Raw genomic sequence first — 19,058 nt, 5'->3', positions numbered from 1 at the left:
CTGGAACTGCTCCCAAGCTAGGCCTCACTCGCATTTTTATTCAAACTGGTTTCTCCAGATTTATTGGGGAAGTACAAGTTTGCCTAAATCGTCATCTTAATAGACCTTTCTGCCTTTTCATCCCTCTTTCTAGAATATCTCATTTACCCAATGTCATACATCCTTCCCAGTCTTCACTGTGTACAGTGGAGATGGGTGTGTTGTCTTCCAGCGCTGTGCTGTGTTAATTCTCAAGCATACTCACATTCATTCATTATTTTTGGGTGGAGTACCAAGTTGAGGTTGCCAAGAGAAATATCCTGTCATAAGACAAGGATCATGGAGTTCGCAAAGGTTAATTTAAAGACATTAGTCCAGATTACGTCCATTTATAAAGAGACGTGAGAAGACAGAGGCAAAGGAGGAAGACGTACAAGCCAAGACACAGCCACAGCTGCCCACAGCCACCAGAGGTTAGAAGCAAGGAGCGGCTGAGCTTACAGAGTGCTGCCCTGCTACAGTCTACTTGTATGAACACATTTCTGTTGCTCAAAGCCCCCTTGTCAGCCATGCTTTGTCCTGGAAACCCTAGGAAGCTGACACAGGGTAGAATTGGTACAGCCCTTCACACCTGCGTGCAGGTGTGTCTATAGCAAGATTCTGAGTGTTAGGATACTATCAGACTGCCACAGAAAGCACTTGGAAACAATGTAGGCACTCATGGATAGGCAGCTAGTTGAAAGCATGGCACATTTATGCACCAGCATACTGGTGGACAGCGACACAGCTCTTCATGTGCCCATCTGGACTGAGTCGAGTTATACCATTAGAAAAGGATCAGAGCCTCGAACGCTTTCCTACCATTTGTTTAACTTCCCTTGTATATATATAAAACATCCATGATCTTGGGTACTTTCAGGGAGTTCAGGGGCTCAAAGCCAGGAGGGCTGGTTCAGTCTAGGCCAGTGTTCCGTCATGAGCCACATACCTAGTCCCTCACTCATGTTTAATTTTGAACCATGTGAATGCAATTTTTTATTACAATACTTTTTATTTCATTTTTTAAAAAAAATATTTTATTTGGGGGCTGGAGAGATGGCTCAGCAGTTAAGAGCACTGGATGCTCTTGCAGAGGACCTGGGTTTGATTCCCAGCACCCACATGGCAGCTATGAACTGACCTTAACTTCCAGTTCCAGGGGAATCCGACACCCTCTTCTAACCTCCATGGCACGACACAGGCTGCACTTACATATATGCAGTCAATACACTCATACACATAAAATAAAAATAACAAATAGAATTTAAAAATAAAAGTAAAATTATAAAAAATATTTTTATGTGTATGAGTGTATTGTCTGCATGTATGTATTGCACCTGTACTGTGCAGTGTTCGTGGAGATCAGCAGATGGTGTCAGATTCTCCTGGAACTGGAGTTATAGACAGTTGTTAACCACCATGTGGGTGCTGGGAATTGAACCTAGGTCCTCTGCAAGAGCAGCCAGCCAGTGCTCTTAACCACTGAGCCAACTCTCCAGCCCCACAATGCTTTTTATTTTTTAAATTGTATTAATTGTGTATAGTGTTAAGCTTCGTAAGAACTCTTTATCTCTTTTAAAGATTATTTATTTGTGTGTGCGCATGCATACACACACACACATACATACACACACTTGGGGAAGCCAAAAAAGGACATAGGATCCCCCTGGCTGAAGTTAAAGGCTGTTGTGACTCTCAGGAAATGGGTGCTGGGAGCTGAACTTTGATCCTCTGGAACAGCAGCAAGCTATTAACTGCTGAGAGTCTCTCACTCTCCCTCCCACCCTCCTTGAGACCAGGTTTATGTAGCCCAGGCTGGCCTGAAACTCCATGTATAGCCAAGAACGACCTTGAACTTCTGATCCTCCTGCCCCTGCCTCCCAAGTGCTGAAATTACAGTGCACCACAATACACTCAGCACCCTCCCTCCTTCCCTCCTTCTCTCCCTTCATTCTTTCTCTTTTTTGGCAGGGTTTCATGTAATGCAGGTTGGTCTCAAATTCAATATGTAATAAAGGACAGCCCTGAACTCCTGATTCTTCTACCTTAGCCTGCCAGCGCTCAGACTTCAAGCATATACCACTATGACTGGCTTCTGAAATGTAGAAGATTTGATCTTGAACTATTGACCTTAGCAGAGTATTCCTCTTAACAGCAGGCAATACAAGGCTGAGTGCCAGGAGGCTAAGCTTCTTGGGGCTCCCCCTTGTGTTTCTCCAATGTTATCGTAGCTCCTTAGGTTGTTGGACCTGAGAGACTGGAGGGAAGCTGGTCCTAGACAGTACTTCATCTTTTTCTTTTCTTTCTTTTTCAGTACTTGGAATTGTACCTAGAGCCTTAAACACACTCTACCACTAAGTTACACCTCATCCCCGTTCTGCCTCTTTAACAAGGTAACCAGAGTGCTCAACCAGAACACCACCTGGAAGCTGCCCTCCCCTCCCCTCCTTCCCTGTAAATCCATGGGACTGGATTAGTTCAGAAAAAAAAACTCTCTGCCTAACCCCCAGGCAGACTAGAGAGAGGATGGTCTGACTGATTTCTGGTGGGACAGAGAGACAAGGAGAGGCAAAACCAAACTGGCTGAGCTGGGAAACCAGTGGGGGGAAAGTGGGGGGAGGAGAGGGAGAAGCAGCAGCTCTAAGGGTTTGTCAATAGGTCAGGGTTCTAGACACTGTGAGCTTAAGGAATCTCTTACTCTCTCTGAACCCCAGTTTTTGCTTTAGTTTCATTTTCATTTTTTCACTTTTTAAAGATTTATGTGTGTGTATGTCTCTATGTGTGTATGACACGTGTGTAGGGGGCTGCCCGTGAAAAAGGCATCAGATCCCCTGGAGCTGGGGGTTATAGGTCAATGAGCCTAGAACTGGTGAGCCACTGGATTATGGGTGTTGGAAACCGAACTCTGGTCCTTTGGAAGAGCACAAAGTACTCAGCTGCTGAGCCATTTCTCCAGCCTCTTGTTTTTATTTTCCGAGACATTGCTCAGGCTGATTTGATTGACTGTCCTCCTGCCTCTGTCTCCTGATGCTAGGATTAGGAGTATGTACCACAGCCTGACTTGAGCCACTTTTTCTGTGGTTGCTTTTGTTTCGTTTTAGTTTTTTCTCTAAAGGGGGACAACAAGGACACTAATTCACTGAGATTGTTTGAGCTTCACTGAGAGCTTTGTCTAGAGCCTCAAATATATTTAAATTCAAGCTATTCTGAAAGAGAGAAAACCAAGTCACACAGGTTAAAACTAGAGATGAACAGACAGAACCCTGCCCTCCAGGGACTCATGGTCTAGAGGAATGGACAGTCCTGACCACAGACTGACATCAGGTCAGGGTAATACTGTAATGGGTTGATGCAGTGTTGTATCACAGAAAACAGATAGACAGATTCAGAGAGCATGACATGGTAGTGGCATATGAGCTAGGGATGCAGCTCAGTTAGGAGAGTGCTTGCCTAGCATGCCCAAAGCCCTGGGTTCAAGTCCCAGCACAGCATAACCCAGGTGTTGTCCTGTACACCTGTAATCCCAGCACTCAAGAGCTGGAGGCAAGAGGATCAGGATTTCTAAGTCATCCTTGACAGCATAGTGAATCTGAAGCCAGCCTGAGCTATATGAGACCCTGTGACATATATAGCCCTGGCTGGCCCAGGTTCTGTCCTAAGTACTTTATAGAGATTTGGGTCTTTATACATCTGAAGGTGGGTACCCCATCTCCAGTTGAGAAGACAGAGCATGGTTTGTATAAACATCCTGTCCAACACTGAATATCTAGCAGACTTAAATTTTGAACCAAAATTATGTAAGTCCAGAACGTCCCACGACTCTGGCACCCACAGGTACAGAAACAACTCCACAGCATCTACCGACTCACCAACCTGCTAATGCTATCATACTACCAAACACTCCTGAGAGGTCCACAGACACAGGCAGCACATGTATCTATTCGGCCCCTGTCAGGTGCTCAAAGACCCTCTGGATGCCACCGTGGAATGCTGTGCATTGCCAGAGATGAACAGTAGCCCCATGCAAACTCCCAGACACAAGCATTCTGATATAAATCAGACACAAGTTCAATAAGCATGTCATATCCCAGGATGCACTCACACGCACACCCACAAATATGTCAGCTATTAGGATGAGAACTGTGGACACGCTGACACACTTACTGTGCACTGCACTTAGTTTTATTCTGCCACTAATTTTTCTAGTAGCTACGTTTATTGAGCACTTACTATACAAAAGTGAATAGACTTGGCACCACCCAGTGGTGGTCTCTACTGCTGTGCAGGTTTATCTGAGTGAATAGACAGTGACCTTGGCCTCCCTCCCAGTCTCAGACTGGGTTGGTGTCAGCAGGGCTGGGAGCTTCCTGTCCCAGCCTCACCAAAGTCAGGCTCTGGGCACCAGGCCATCAGGGTCCTGGTGAAGGAAGAACTCACAGGATTTCATAAGCATCCGGCTTGGGATACGTGCTCAGGGCAGAGAGAAAGAGAGAAAAACAGAATGTCCTCTGGGGAGTGTACCTGGGCAGGGTCTGAGGACCTGACCTGCTTGGCAGGGGAGGAGCTGCAGGACTTGGCTTGTAACTGTGCTTTGTGCCCTTAGCCAGTGCATAAGTATCATTGAAGGAGGGGCCTGCAGGGAGGGAAGTTTGCTGGCCCCAGGAGGCCCCAGCAAGGGAGTACACAAACAAAGGCCAGCAGGCAGGGGTAAATAAAGGAGTGAAGGAAAGCATGAATTCATCTTTCTCACAGATCTTTGTTGTTGATGCTATCGTTTTTGAGAGACAAGTTCCACTATGCTGTCCAGGTCCATCTGGAACTCCCGGCCAACCTCCTGCCTCACTTTTGAAAGTATTGGGATTACAGATGTGAGCCACTGTGCTGGGTAGCTTTTTCAGAAATCTTAAGTGCCTGCCCTGAGACAGCTCCGGCCTGGCACTGTGGATGCTTGGTTTACCACATGAACCTGGCACTGCTGGCTCAACCGTGAGAGCTGGGATGATACTAGCAGCCTGGTGACTGTGGGACTGCTGGGCTGTGAAATGACCTGACCTGTGTGAACAAGACTGGCCTATCTAAAGGAGCAGGAAGTGGTGTGTGTGTGTATGTGTGTGTATGTGTATGTATGTGTGTGTGCATGTGTGTATGTGTGTGTATGTATGTGTGTATATGTATGTGTATATGTGTGTGTGTGCATGTGTGTATATGTATGTGTGTGTATGCATGTGTGTATGTGTGTGTATGTATGTGTGTGTGCATGTTTGTGTGTGTATGTGTGCATGTGTGTATGTGTGTATGCGTGTGTGTGCATGTATGTGTGTATGTGTGTATGTATGTGTGTGTATGCATGTGTGTATGTGTGTGCATGTTTGTGTGTGTATGTGTGCATGTGTGTATGTGTATGCGTGTGTGTGCATGTATGTGTGTATGTGTGTATGTATGTGTGTGTGCATGTGTGTATGTGTGTGCATGCGTGTGTGTATCTGTGTATGTATGTGTGTATGTGTGTATGCATGTGTGTGTATGTATGTGTGTGTGCATGTGTGTATGTGTGTGCATGCGTGTGTGTATGTGTGTATGTATGTGTGTATGCATGTGTGTGTATGTATGTGTGTGTATGCATGTGTATGCATGTGTGTGTATGTGTGTGTGTGTATGTATGTGTGTGTGTGTATGCGTGTGTGTGTGTGTGCCTGTCTGTCTAGCAAGGTATCTGTCGCACTGTCCCGGTTTGGTTTTGTTGTTGAGAGAAAACACTGACCAAAGCCAACCTGGGGAGGGAAGGTCTTGTCTCACCTTCAGCTTATAATTCATCATGGAGGGAAGACAGGGCAGGCGCTCGGGGCAGGAACCAAAATATAGACCTTGGAGGAGTGCTGCTTCCTCCTCTAGCCTGTGCTCAGTCTGCTTTCTTTACTTTCTTTTTTTATATTAAGACAGGGTCTCCCTGTAGCCCCAGCTGGCCTGAAACTCACTATGTAGATCAGGCTGGCCTTGAACTCACAGAGATCCTCCTGCCTCTGCCTCCCAAGTGCTGGGATTAAAGGCATGCGCCACCATCCTGGGCAGTCTGCTTTTTTTTTTTTCTTTCTTTCTTTTCTTCTTTTTTTTTTTTTTTTTTCGGTCTTTTTGAGACAGGATCTCCCTGTAGCCCCAGCTGGCCTGGATTCACTATGGAGACACGGCTGGCCTCAAACTCACAGAGATCCATCTGCCTCTGCCTCCCGAGTGCTGGGATTAAAGGTGTGTGCCACCACGCCCACCCAGCAAGCCTGCTTTCTTATTCAACACAGGACCACCTGCCCAGGGGTAGAGCCACTCACAGTGGGCTAGGCCCCCCCACATCACTCAACAAATCAAGAAAGGCCTCACAGACATGCAGACAAGATCAAACCAATACAAGCAATTGCCCAATTGAAGTTCTCTCTTCCTACGTAGGTCAAGTTGACTACTAAAGCTATCCAGCACACACATCATATGCCCCAAGAGCACAGGTACAGCCTAGACATTTCCCTCTCAGGCCTCCATTCTGCACCATCCTGCACTGAGTCTACCCCATGTCATGCCTGACATCCATACAAAGTTTCTTCTTCCAGTCACAGAACAAAGGCCTCCTCAACTCAGACCCTGGACCTCATATGGACAAAACATCCCACCCAAGAGACCCCTAATCCCAGTAGCATGAACTGACTTCTCCTCTACCAGGAGCCTCAGACATGGGGAAAACACACTTAGCTAAAGACCACTGCTCTGGCCCCAGGTATGACTTGTGCCCAGATATATTCCACCAATTCCAAACACTGAAAACACCCTCTGAAGTTCAGATAGATTTGTAAATGACACATTGGTCACTCAGTCTATAGGTGATGTACTAAATGCCTCTGTTTGTTTTGGTCTCATGTAGTCCAAGCTGGCCTCGCTATGTAGCAGCTGAGGATGACCTTGATTGCCTGACCCTTCTATTTCCACCTCCCAAGTGCAGGGGTCCCAGACCTAAGCCACCACTCCTAGCTATGTGCTGAGGGCTTTGGTGACGCACTGACCAGTGCGTGATCTTAGGTATGTCTCTGAGCCCCCAATTTCTAATCTAAAACCTTAGGTGTAACACCTATTTCCAGGCTTATTAGAATGACTCAGTGAATTATGACTTTAGCACATCACGGCTATTGTCCTTAGCTCTAATCTTTCCGAAATGATTGAAATGTGTCCCCCAAATTTCAAGTGTTGGAAAGTGATGCCCCAATTAAAATGTTAATGGTATTTGAAGGTGGGACCTTTGGGAGGTGATGGGCTCATTTATAAGGGTTCTCCCCTCATGAACAAATTCATCCATTCATGGGCTGATGGAGGAATGGGTTCATGGCTACCAGTCAGAGTGGTTTTGTTATAAAAGTGGGCTCTGCCTCATCTTAATGTCTTACCCTGAGATACCCTCTTCAAGTTAGGGCAGAACAAGAAGGTCGTTGTGCAAAGTGACATCATGGATCCCAGAACCTGGGCCACAAAAAGCTCTACTCTTTATTTTTAATATTTATTATTTTTTTTACATGTACGAATGTATTGCTCACAAGTATGTAAGTGCACCCATGTCGTGCAATGCACACAGAGGTCAGAAGAGGGCGTCAGATCCCCTGGAACTGGAGTTGTTAGCTGCCATGTGGGTTCTGGGAATCGAACCCAGGTCCTCTGCAAGAGCAGTCAGTGCTCTTAACTGCTGAGCCATCTCTCGAGCCCCAGCACTACTCTTTATAAGCAACCCAGTTTCTAGTGTTCAGTTATAGCCACAGAACAGCCTGAGGTAACTTCTCCGCTGCTCTGTCTTGCTAATAGCACACTCTGGCTCTCCTACCCTCTGCTTCTCCAACATTTCTTATAGGAGATACTAATCTGCTCTACAAATTGCCAGCAACGTGGTTTATTCCTCATAAATAACAGTAATAATAATTAATAATAAAGGATTACAGAATACTATTTAACATCTTTAAAAAATTTGTTTCAGGGACTGGAGAGATGACTCAGTGGTTAAGAGCACTAGCTGCTCTTGCAGAAGACCCAGGTTCAATTTCCAGCACCTACATAGCAGCTAACAACCATCTGCAACTCCAATTCCAGGGGATTTGATGCCCTCTTCTGACCTCCAAGGGCACTGCATGACATGGGTATACCTACACATATGCAGGCAATACATTCATACACATAAAATAAAAATAACAGCCAGGGGTGGTAGCACACACCTTTAATCCCAGCACTTGGGAGGCAGAGGCAGGTGGATCTCTGTGAGTTCGAGGCCAGCCTGGTCTACAAAGTGAGTTTCAGGCCAGCTGGGGGCTACAGGGAAACCCTGTCTCAAAAAGACTAATAAATAAATAAATAATATTTTAAAATTGTTTTTATTTTATGTGTATGAGTGTTTAGCCTGCACATAAGTGCCCCACATGTGTGCAATGCCCTTAGAGGTCAAAAGAAGGTGTCAAATCCCTGGGAACTGGAGTTGCTAATGGTTGTTAGCTGCCATGTAAGTGCTGTGAACCAAATCCTGGTCTTCTGCAAGAGCAGCCAGTGATCTTAACTGCTGGGCTATCCCTCCAACCCCACTTCAAGAATACTAAAGAATAGTGGCTGTTCTTACAAAGGACCTGGGTTCAATTCCCAGCGCCTACATTGTGACTAACAACCATCTGCAACTCCAATTCCAGGGGATTCGATGCCCTCTTCTGACCTCTGAGGACATTGCATGCAGGCAATACACTCATACACATAAAATAAAAACAAATGAAATATTTAAAAAAGAATACTAAAGACCAATGTTGAGTTTTTATGGCTCTTAGGATCCATGCTCATCAGTTTATAGACCTTCATCCTACAAATGTTTACTGAATACTCAGCAGGTCCCATGCATGTACAGGGCAGGGCAGGTCCTTAGGTCTTAGTGGGGGCAAAAGGGACAGACAATATCTATTTTTTTAAATCTTTTTTGAGATGGGTTTCCCTGTAGCCCCAGCTGGCCTGGAGCTCACTATGTGGACCAGGCTGACCTTGAACTCACAGAGATCCGCCTGTCTCTGCCTCTGATGTGCTGGGATTAAACCATAATAATATGCAATTTAATACCTAAATAAGCTCATGTCAAATTATGACAGGTCCTCTGAGTAAAAGAGTACAGAGCTGGGACTCCTTCCTTTCTCACTCCTGGGCCATCTTGGCAACTGCTCTTGGCTTGGAACTGGCCTGCACCTAACACAGGAAGATGGTTGCTGCAAAGAAGACAGAAAAGTCTCTGGAGTTGATAACTCTAGGCTCCAATTTGTGAAAAGTGGAAAGTATGTGCAAACAGATTCTGAAGATGATTAGACAGGGCAAAGAAAATTGGTCATTCTTGCCAAGAACTGCCCAGCTTTGAGGAATTCTGAAATAGAATATTATGCCGTGTTGGCCAAAATTGTGTCCATCACTACTACATAGGCAATAATTGTGAATTGGGCACAACCAGTGGAAAATACTACAGAGTCTGCACACTGGTGGTGCTGATCCAAGAGATTCTGCTATTGCTAGAAGCATCGCAGGACAGACTGGCGAAAAGTGAGCCTGGAAGTTTTTCTTTAATTAAAAATTGCCATACTTGTTGGAGGAGGAGAAGGGGGGAAGGAGGATTTTTTTTGGGAGGGGGAGGGGGAGGGGGAGAAGGAAAAGGAGGAAGGAGTCTGGAAAGATGGGACCTCAGAAGCAAAGGCTTTGAGACAGGGAGAGCTTGACAGGTTCCAGGGCTAGAACAAAGGACCTGAAGCTGGAGTCCAGAGAATAAAGTGGGTGTAGAAGGTGACTGAGCAAAGCTGGCAAGAATCAGCTCCTGTATTGCTGTCTCTACTGAATAGGCAGGAGACATGACACTCAGAGGTCAAGGGGCTGGTCCAACATCACTCAGATAATTAGAGGCTATGGAGAGACTGAGCCTAGGTCTGTTGTGATTCCTTTACACCCATTCCTGCCAGACACACCAATATCCGCACACTCCTTCACACTGCTCCACAGGAGGGCAGAACCAGGCCAGATAGTCTAGGATTCTGTTATCTGATAACTTATGGACTCAACAGAAAGGCAGGATGTCAACTCAGCCCAGACTTCCAGAATCCCTGAGCCAAGGACATGTTAAATGACAGAAAGAGGAACAGGGAAAGAAGGGAGCCAGATGACCTGCTGGGTGTGGAGATGGGGACATTATGGACACGTGAGAGCCCATCCTGTGTGAGTAGAGGAGGAGGGAGGAAGCACAGAGGAAGCAATACTGTTCTCTGCAGCCACCACAGAGTCTCCATGCTGGCCATAGCCACATCTGCTCCAGCAGTGCCACCTCCCAACACCAAGGTGAGTTCCTCCTCCACATTTGCCTTCAGGGAGGCAAACTACGGACAGTCATCAGTCAGGACAAGAGAAACCCCCATGAAACCTTCATGAGCATCTCTATTTCTCCAGCTTGGCAAATAACTTTTTAAAAATATATTCTTGCCGGGTGTGGTGGTGCATGCCTTTAATCCCAGCACTCGGGAGGCAGGGGCAGGTAGATCTTTCTTTTAAAAAATATTTTATAGGCTGGGTGTGGTAGTGCATGCCTTTAATCCCGGCACTCGGAAGGCAGAGGCAGGTGGATCTCTGTGAGTTTGAGGCTAGCCTGGTCTACACAGCAAGTTCCAGGACAGCTGGGGCTACAGGGAGACCCTGTCTCAAAAAGACATATATATATATATATATATATTCTTACTGTGTATATGATGGAGGGGGGAGCACATGTGCCGTGGTGAAAAATTTTGTGGCGTTCTCTCCTTCCACCTTTATGTGGGTTGCGGAGATTGAATTCAGGGTGTCGGGCTTGCATTGCTTGGTGGCAAGCACTTTTACCCCCGTGCTGGAGAGTTTCATTTGTAAACTTGACACACCTGGGAAGAGGGGACCTCAGTTTGGAATTTCCTCTATCAGACTGTCCTGTAGATACCTCTGTGAGGCGTTTTCTTGATTGTTGAGGGTAGGTGGTGTCACCTCTGGGCAGGTGGTCCTGTTTTGTGTAAGAAAGCAGGCTGAGCACAGGCCAGGGGAGCTAGCCAGTAAGCAGCGTTCCTCCATGGTCTGTGCTTCAGTTCCTGCTTCAGGTTCCTGTATCGAGTTCCTGCCTGACTTCGCTCAAAGATGGATTGTGATATGGAAGTGTAAGGTAAAATATACCCTTTCTTCCCAAAGTTGATTTTGGTCAGTGTTTTGTTTTGTTTTGTTTTGTTTTGTTTTGTTTTGTTTTGTTTTTGGTCTTTTTGAGACAGGACCTCCCTGTAGCCCCAGCTGTCCTGGAACTTGCTGTGTAGACCAGGCTGGCCTTGAACTCACAGAGATCTACCTGCCCCTGCCTCCCGAGTGCTGGGATTAAAGGTGTGCGCCACCACACCCGATGATTTTGGTCAGTGTTTTACCACAGCAATAGAGAAGCAAACTAAAATAGAAGTTGGTGCCAGGATCATGGGGTATTGCTGTGAGGACCTGACTGTTGTTTTGGGGAGGCTTGTGGAAGCATTTAGAACTTTTGAGTGGAAAATTCATTGAGTGCTTGGAGCTTAGTGAGCTGACTTGGAGAAATGTAAAGGCCTGGCTTTTAAAGTTTCAGAGAGAAATTTGAGAGTCACTCAAAGATGCTATCCAGGCCATTTGTGTGATATATTTTGGATTAAGAATCTGTGGAAGTGAAACCTTCTTTACATTCTTGGGATCATCAGTGCTGGTTAGCTGGGACTAAAAGAAAATGGCTGTGGTTAACAAGAGACTGGCATCACTGGAGTAAAATCTGAGATTTCCTCAAGGGTCAGTACACAGAAGCTGTGGCCAGAGGGAGCCAAGGCTGTATCTTAAGCTAGAAGCCAAGCTTGGTAATATGTAAGAGTCCATACACGGTACTTGTTTTGGCATAATTGAAGGGGTCATGGAGAGAACCTGAGGCTTGGTATCGAGAGAGACTAGGAGAGGCCACTGGTGAAGGTGCAGCCTCAGTTGCAGTGGAGACCCCGGCATATTGGAGATGGTTGGTAGGACAACCACAAAAGGCCAGCAGCAGCTGTGGATTGGGGCCAGTCTGAGCTTACAAAACAAGCTGTGTGTGCTGTGATCACAGAACCAGAGCAATGGAGCTACCCAAGCCCTTTGGAACACCATAGATTGTGATTGAGCCTCAGCTATCAGACACAGGTCTATTTATACTGTTTGATTTTGGTTTTGCTTTGATCTGATTGTACCCTGATTCTTCCTTTTTGGAGTAAGAAATATTTAACTTGTCTTTTATTTCTATTTTATACGAGCCCATAATTAAGAGACTGAATTATTTTAAAGAGACATTGAGCTCTTAAGTATTGGAATTTTTAAGGACTGTGCAACTTTTAAAGTTGTACTATGTTTTATAATGTAATATTACTATTAACATGAGATTTGGGAGACAAGAAATGGAAAGGTTTGTGTTTTTGCATCAAGTTGGCAAGTGGTCAGTCTTGCTGGATAGCTTCAACTGTCAACTTGACACGGGGAAGAGAGAACCTCAGTTGGGGAACTTTCTTTATCGGATTAGCCTGTGGATAGGTCTGTGAGGTTTTTTTCTTGATTGTTGAGTGGTATGTAAGGGTACAGCCCACTGAGAGTGGTACCACACCTAGGCAGGTCCTGTGATGTATAAGAAAGCAGGTTGGGGGCTGGAGAGATGGCTCAGCAGTTAAGAGCACTGACTACTCTTGCAGAGGACCAGGGTTCGAGTCCCAGCACCCACATGGCAGCTATGCAACCAACCATAACTCCAGTTCCAGGGGAATCTGACACACTCTTCTGACATCCTTGGGCATTACATGACACAGGTGCACTTACACACATGCAGGTGATACATTCAATAATAGTAATATAATAATAATAATAAAATGGAATATATGTAAGAGATTTTTGTGGAGGAGAGCTTGGCTATCTATTCAATAACAACCAAAAGAATGAGTGCATTGCCTACATGTGTGTAAGTGCACCCGTGCCAGGCAACACCCCATGAGGACAGAAGAGGCTATCTGATTCCCCCAGAACTGGAGCTATGGACAGTTGTTAGCTGCCATGTGGGTGCTGGGATTCGAACCCAGGTCCTCTGCAAGAACAACCAGTGTTCTTAATCACTGAGCCGTCTCTCCAGCCCCAATAAAATATTTTTTTAAAAATAAAAAAAAGCAAGCAGGTTGAGCATAGGCAGAGGAGCAAGCCAGTGAGCAGTGTTCCTCTGCGGTCTCCTGCTTCAGCTTCTGCATCCAAGTTCCTGCCTTAAGTTCCTGCCCTGGCTTCCCTCAATGGTGAACTGTGATCAGGATGTGTAAGCCAAGTAAACCCTTTCCACCCCGAGTTAATTTTGGTCAGTGTTTTGCTACAGCAATAGAAAGTTAACTAAAACACACTCTGAGCATCTCATAAGTCCTATTGAGGGCACTTTTGACTTAGACTATTTTCAGTTTACTATGAGTTTATGGAGGGGTAACCCCATCACAGATGGAGAAAGCATCTGTATCCCCAGAGTCCAATCCCATTGCAGCACTCACACAGCTGGAATTATTTTAAAATCTGCTTCCTTGTCTGTTGTTCTTTCTTCCTGCAGTCCATTCCAAGCACAGCTCCCTCAAGTCAGACCACGGCCAGATGTGGTGGCGCACGCCTTTAGTACCAGCACTCTGGAGGCAGAGGCAGGTGGACCTCTGTGAGATCAAGGCCAGCCTGATTTACATAGTAAGTTCCAGGCCTGCTGGGGCTACAGGGAGACCCTGTAAAAAAAAAATGTTAGACCACATTCTTCCTTTGCTTAAACCCATCCAAGACTCATTACTGTTCCCCAGAGTCCATTCAAAGGCTCCACATGTTCTGAACCTTCCTCTGATCTCATTTACCGCTGCCACCCTCTTACTTGTTCCAAGCGTATAGCCCTGGGAATCTTTGCAACAGCTGCCTCGGCTTGAGTGATTGTCCTCCAGAGAGTCTCCCCTCTGGTGTTCTTGGACTGGCCTTCCCCCGTACCTCAGTCCCCATGCTGTCTTCACCCACTCTTCCATAACCTTTCCCCCAGCACCTACCATGGCATGTAAGCACTGTTTTTATGTTAACCTCTGTGCAGTATCCCCAGCCTTTACAACAGTACTTAACAAGTGGCAGGTGCTCAGTGAATACCTGTTGAGTGAATATATACATATATCATTGCTACTGGAAAGAAGGATGCATGAATGAATTCAGCTGCTTGCTGAATAGTGTGGGTGGAAGATGGAGAGAAGTAAGAACCCAGAGAAGTTGAATGTGTAGATGATGAGGTGGGTGATTGAATGGAATGTTTTTAGCTTCTGTTTCCCAAGCACCTCCACATGCCAGGCATGGAATTGGGTGCTAGAGATGCACTGGCAAGCCAAGAACGATGGAGCCTGCCCTGATGGAGCTTATGGTTTAGACAGGGGAAAGACACAAAACAAAACAATGCATAATGCCATTTAGAGTGTCACTATGGAAAGGAACAGGATGCTCTGGGGCTTCCCACCCCCTCTCCACAGCTCAGAACTCCATCCCTATCCTTCCTGCACTGGTTCAGCACCTGCCCATCCATCCCAGTGGCTCTGCCTGACTGCACTCCCACCTCACCCTGCTGAGTCAGGCTTGGGTAGTCAGCAGGAACTGACCTATCTGTGAGGAGAAGACCAGCATACAGGAAGGCAGGCAATAGACTTCAAGCTCTTGGTGCCAAATCCTACGCCCTTTTAAACTGATGGAGAGTATCTTTAAGGAGAGTATTTTGGGCTAGAGTTGGGTTTATCTGGGATCTGAGGTCACGAGTGTCAGATTAGATGGAACTAAACTTTCCTCAAGTCTCAAAACTCGGTTAGAAGCTAGAATTGGAACTCTGAACATGGATGAGGATGGGAAAAGCTGGGTGCACAGTCTGTGACCAAGCCTATGCTTAGCTTGAGTGGAATCAGAGTTGTCATGGCTAATGTCAACCATTAGGAATCAGACTGTCCCATGGTGTGAGGTCAGAGTGAAGAGGCAATAGGGCTCAGTCTATGATTAGAGTCAAAGATCAGGGCTCAATCAACGTCTAAGACCCTGAATTAGTACCCCCTTTTTCCAGAAAGAGACAGGGTGGAACTGGTTCCAGCTCCCCTAAGGAGTGCCTTGTGGCCGCCAAGAAGCCTGCCTGAGTCTTCTTAATACCTGCCCCAAACCTCCCATCCATCATTTCTGGAGGGCCAGGCTTCCCCGTCACTCCATAAAAGCCAGCTTGTCTTGAAGCCTCACTGGGGCCAGAGGGTGGGGTGGGGCTGGGGGCAGAGCTATGTCTATCCAGGAGGGTGTCTTGTGCAAGGCTTTCTGATGCAACTGCTGAACACTGTGTCCCCCCAACCCCCAGCTTTTCTCAGAAAGGGAAGGGCTGGGCAGTGGCCAGGATCCACACACAGAATCCCTTTGCCTCTCTGACCTCCTGGTGCTTCTAGACCTGCAGGAGGCAGGCCAACAAGATGGAATGCCAAAAGGAAGGTGGGTTGAACAGGGCTAGATGACTCAGCAGTGAGTTCAGTCCAAGACAGGCCAAACTGGGGCTCTCTCCTCAGTTCATAGCTTGAAGGTAAGAAAATTGGAATCCCAGCAAGTTTGGAGATCTCAGCATGTCCCTGCTCTAAACACAAATAGAAAACCGCAATTATACGTAATTATACAACCGAGCCCAGGGAGGGCCCACTGCAGCCTAAGGTCACTCAAAGTCAGAAACAAGGAAAGGGCCCCAACCAGCTGTCAGCTGGTTGCCTTCTCGCTCCTCCCACCACAGGGAGGGAGGGCCAAGACCCTGGGTCTCACTAGACTCCTGAAATTGTGGGTCATCATGGCCTTGGGACCATACCTGGGTTCCACTTCCATCTGTTTGTTGTGTGACCCTGGGCAGGTTCCTTCTGCTCTCTGATATCAGTTTATTCCTGAGGTTCACAGGGTGGTGGTGAGGATCACTTGAGGAAATAGGAAGGGACCAGCCCAGACCTGCCACCAAATATGGCCTATGCCCCCTCCTTCACTCTTTGCACCCATAGGTCCACTGCCGAGCTGAGCTGGCCTTCCTGCCTCTCCTGGCATAGTCAACACAAACTGTGGATGAAGATCTGTGCCAAGGTCCCCGGAGACTCCAGAGAAGAGAGATGCCCAGTCCCCAGGAGGAGGGTCCCCAAGGGGAGGGTCCCCAAGAGGAGCACAGGCCAGCTGCAACTCCTGAATCATCCATCCACCTACATCTTCCCCAAACTGGCCCCAGTCCACCCATCACCCTTTGGTCTCTATCTTCCACCCAAGTGCTGGGATCATAGTTGTGCACCACTAATGCCTGGTTTTACGTGAGCTGGGGGGTGAACCCAGGGCTTCATGCATGCTCGGCAAGCACTCTACCAATGGATCCATGTCTCCACCCAATCCTTCAACCTCTCCTTTATGGCAAATAATAGTTTTCTATCTTAGCGATTTAAAATGCCCATTTTAAGGCCGGGCATGGTGGCACACGCCTTTAATCCCAGCACTTGGGAGGCAGAGACAGGCGGATCTCTGTGAGTTCCAGGCCAGCCTGGTCCACATAGTGAGTTCCAGGACAGGGGCTACAGGGAGACCCTGTCTCAAAAAGATAAAAAAAAAAATGTCCATTTTAAGGATGAAGAGATGGTACAGTGGTCAGGAGCGCTTCTTTGCCCTTTTAGAGGACTTGAGTTTGGTTGCCAGCATCCATTTGGGCTGCTCACAAGTGCCTACATATAACACTAGTTCCAGGGTATCTGATGCCCTTTTTTGGCTTCCATGGGTACCAGCACACACATGGCCTACACTGAGTCATATATGCACACACACACACGTGCACACACTTAAAAATTTTTTAAAATTGTTTTATTTATGTGTATCTGTGTGTTGGCATGTACACAAGAGTACAGATGCCAAAGGAAACCAGAGGCATTGGATACCCCTGGAGCTGGAATTACAGGCAGTTGTGAGTCACCTGATAGGGGTGCTGGAAACTGAACTCAAGTCTTCTGCAAGAGTCATATATGTGCTTAACCACTGAGCCATCTCTTCAGCCCCCAAATCTTTTTTTTAAAATATTTTACTTATTATTTTTATTTTGTGTATGAGTGTATTGCCTGCGTGTATATGAATGCACCCATGTTGTGCAATGCCATGGAGGTCAGAAGAGGGCTGGAGTTAAGGACGGTTTGTAGCCCACCATGTAGGTGCTGGGAATTGAACCCGGGTCCTCTGCAAGAACAATCAGTGCTCTTAACCACTGAGCCATCTCTCCAGCCCCCAAATCTTTTTTTTAAGTGCCCAATATAGTTATTGGAAAGCTGGCTCAGTGGTTAAAAGCACTTGTTGCTCAATCATGGGCACTGGGTTCTGATGCCAACACTTGTGTTTTGAGGCTCACAAATGCCTGTAACTCCAGCTCCAAAGGATCCAAAGCCCTCCTCTGACCTCTGAGGGCACTCCTACACACATGTATGTATACACTCACACAGACATACATATGCATAAATAAAAAATAAAAATAAATCTTTTAAAAATAAAATAAAATGTCCTTTTTAGGGCCAGCCAGATGGCTCAGTGGGTAAAGGTGCCTGCTGCTAAACCTGACAACCTAAGTTTGATCCCTGGAAACCACATGGTGGAAAGAGGGACCTGACTCCTGTGGGTTGCCAAACTCGGACCTCCACATGGTTCATGCATACACATATGGGTCACATGTGAACCGCCACATGATTCATGCATACACACACACACACACACACACACACACAGATGTAAAATAGGGGCTAAAGAAATGGCTCCGTGGTTAAGAGCACTGACTACTTTTGCAGAGGACCAGAGTTTGGTTCCCAGCAACTACATAGCTACTAACAGTCATCTTTGACTCCAGTTCCTGGGGATCCAATGCCCTCTTCTGGCCTTCATGGGCATTGCATGACCTGGGTGCACTTACATAAGTGCAGGCAAAACACTCATACACATAGAATAAAAATAAATAAATAAGATGGGTATGGTGGCACATGCCTTTAGTCCCAGCAATCAGGAGGCAGAGGCAGGTAGATCTTTGTGAGATCAAGCCCAGCATGGTCTATAGAGTGAGTTCCAGGACAGCTGAGTTTATAAGGAGACCTTGTTTCAAAAAACAAAATAAGTAGGGGCTGAAGAGATGGCTCAGAGGTTAAGAGCACTGACTGCTCTTACAAAGGACCCAGGTTTGATTCCCAGCACCCACATGGCAGCTAACAACCGTCTATAACTCCAGTTCTAGGAAATCTAACAACCTCTTCTGACTTCCTCGGGCATTGCACCACATGGGTGCACTTACATGCATGCAGGCAATATACTTATACACATTGAAAAAAATTAATTAAAAAACAAAATAAATAATTATTAAAATAAAAGGTAAAATAAACCAGTATGTGTTTAAAAGCAAAGTAAAATAGAGATGGCACCATACATATGATTACAAATAATAAATGGCAGAGGCAGATGGATCTCTGTGAGTTCAAGGCCAGCCTGGTCTACAAAGCGAGTTCCAGGCCAGCTGGGGCCACAGGGAGACCCTGTCTCAAAAAGACTAAAAAAAAAAGTAAATATTTAAAAAAATAAAATAAATGTTCATTTGAAGCCAGACTTAGTGGCACATATCTATAATCCTGGCTACTCAGGAGGCTGAGGCAAGAGAGTAACAAATTCAAGGTCTGCTTGGTCTACACAGTTGAGTTTGAGGGCAGTTGAGTTTGAGGCCAGAGCTTGAGTTTTTTTCTTGAGACAGTATCTCAAGAAAAAAAAAAAAAGGACTGGGAGTTGGGCATGGTGGTGCACACCTATAGTCCCAGCACTCAGGAGGCAGAGGCAGGCGTATCTCTGTGAGTTGGAGGCTGGCCTGATCTCCATAGTGAATCCAGGCTAGCTGGGGCTACAGGGAGACCCTGTCTCAAAAAGACCAAAAAAAAAAAAAAAGAAAA

General features: G+C 46.3%; 1 long non-coding RNA gene across 1 annotated transcript; it reads left to right on the top strand.

Annotated features, from left to right (window-relative positions):
• Positions 1-1,855: 1,855 nt before the first annotated feature.
• LOC115067956 lies at positions 1,856-17,055 on the top strand. Its single transcript, XR_003847316.1, has 3 exons — positions 1,856-2,411; positions 13,661-13,788; positions 16,122-17,055. It is a non-coding gene; the product is annotated as an uncharacterized LOC115067956 (long non-coding RNA).
• Positions 17,056-19,058: the final 2,003 nt, after the last annotated feature.

The sequence above is a fragment of the Nannospalax galili genome, unplaced genomic scaffold (genome assembly GCF_000622305.1).
Source record: "Nannospalax galili isolate Female #2095 unplaced genomic scaffold, S.galili_v1.0 scaffold2568, whole genome shotgun sequence".
NCBI classification, from domain to species: Eukaryota; Metazoa; Chordata; class Mammalia; order Rodentia; family Spalacidae; genus Nannospalax; species Nannospalax galili.
This window is presented reverse-complemented; position numbering and strand designations above follow the sequence as displayed.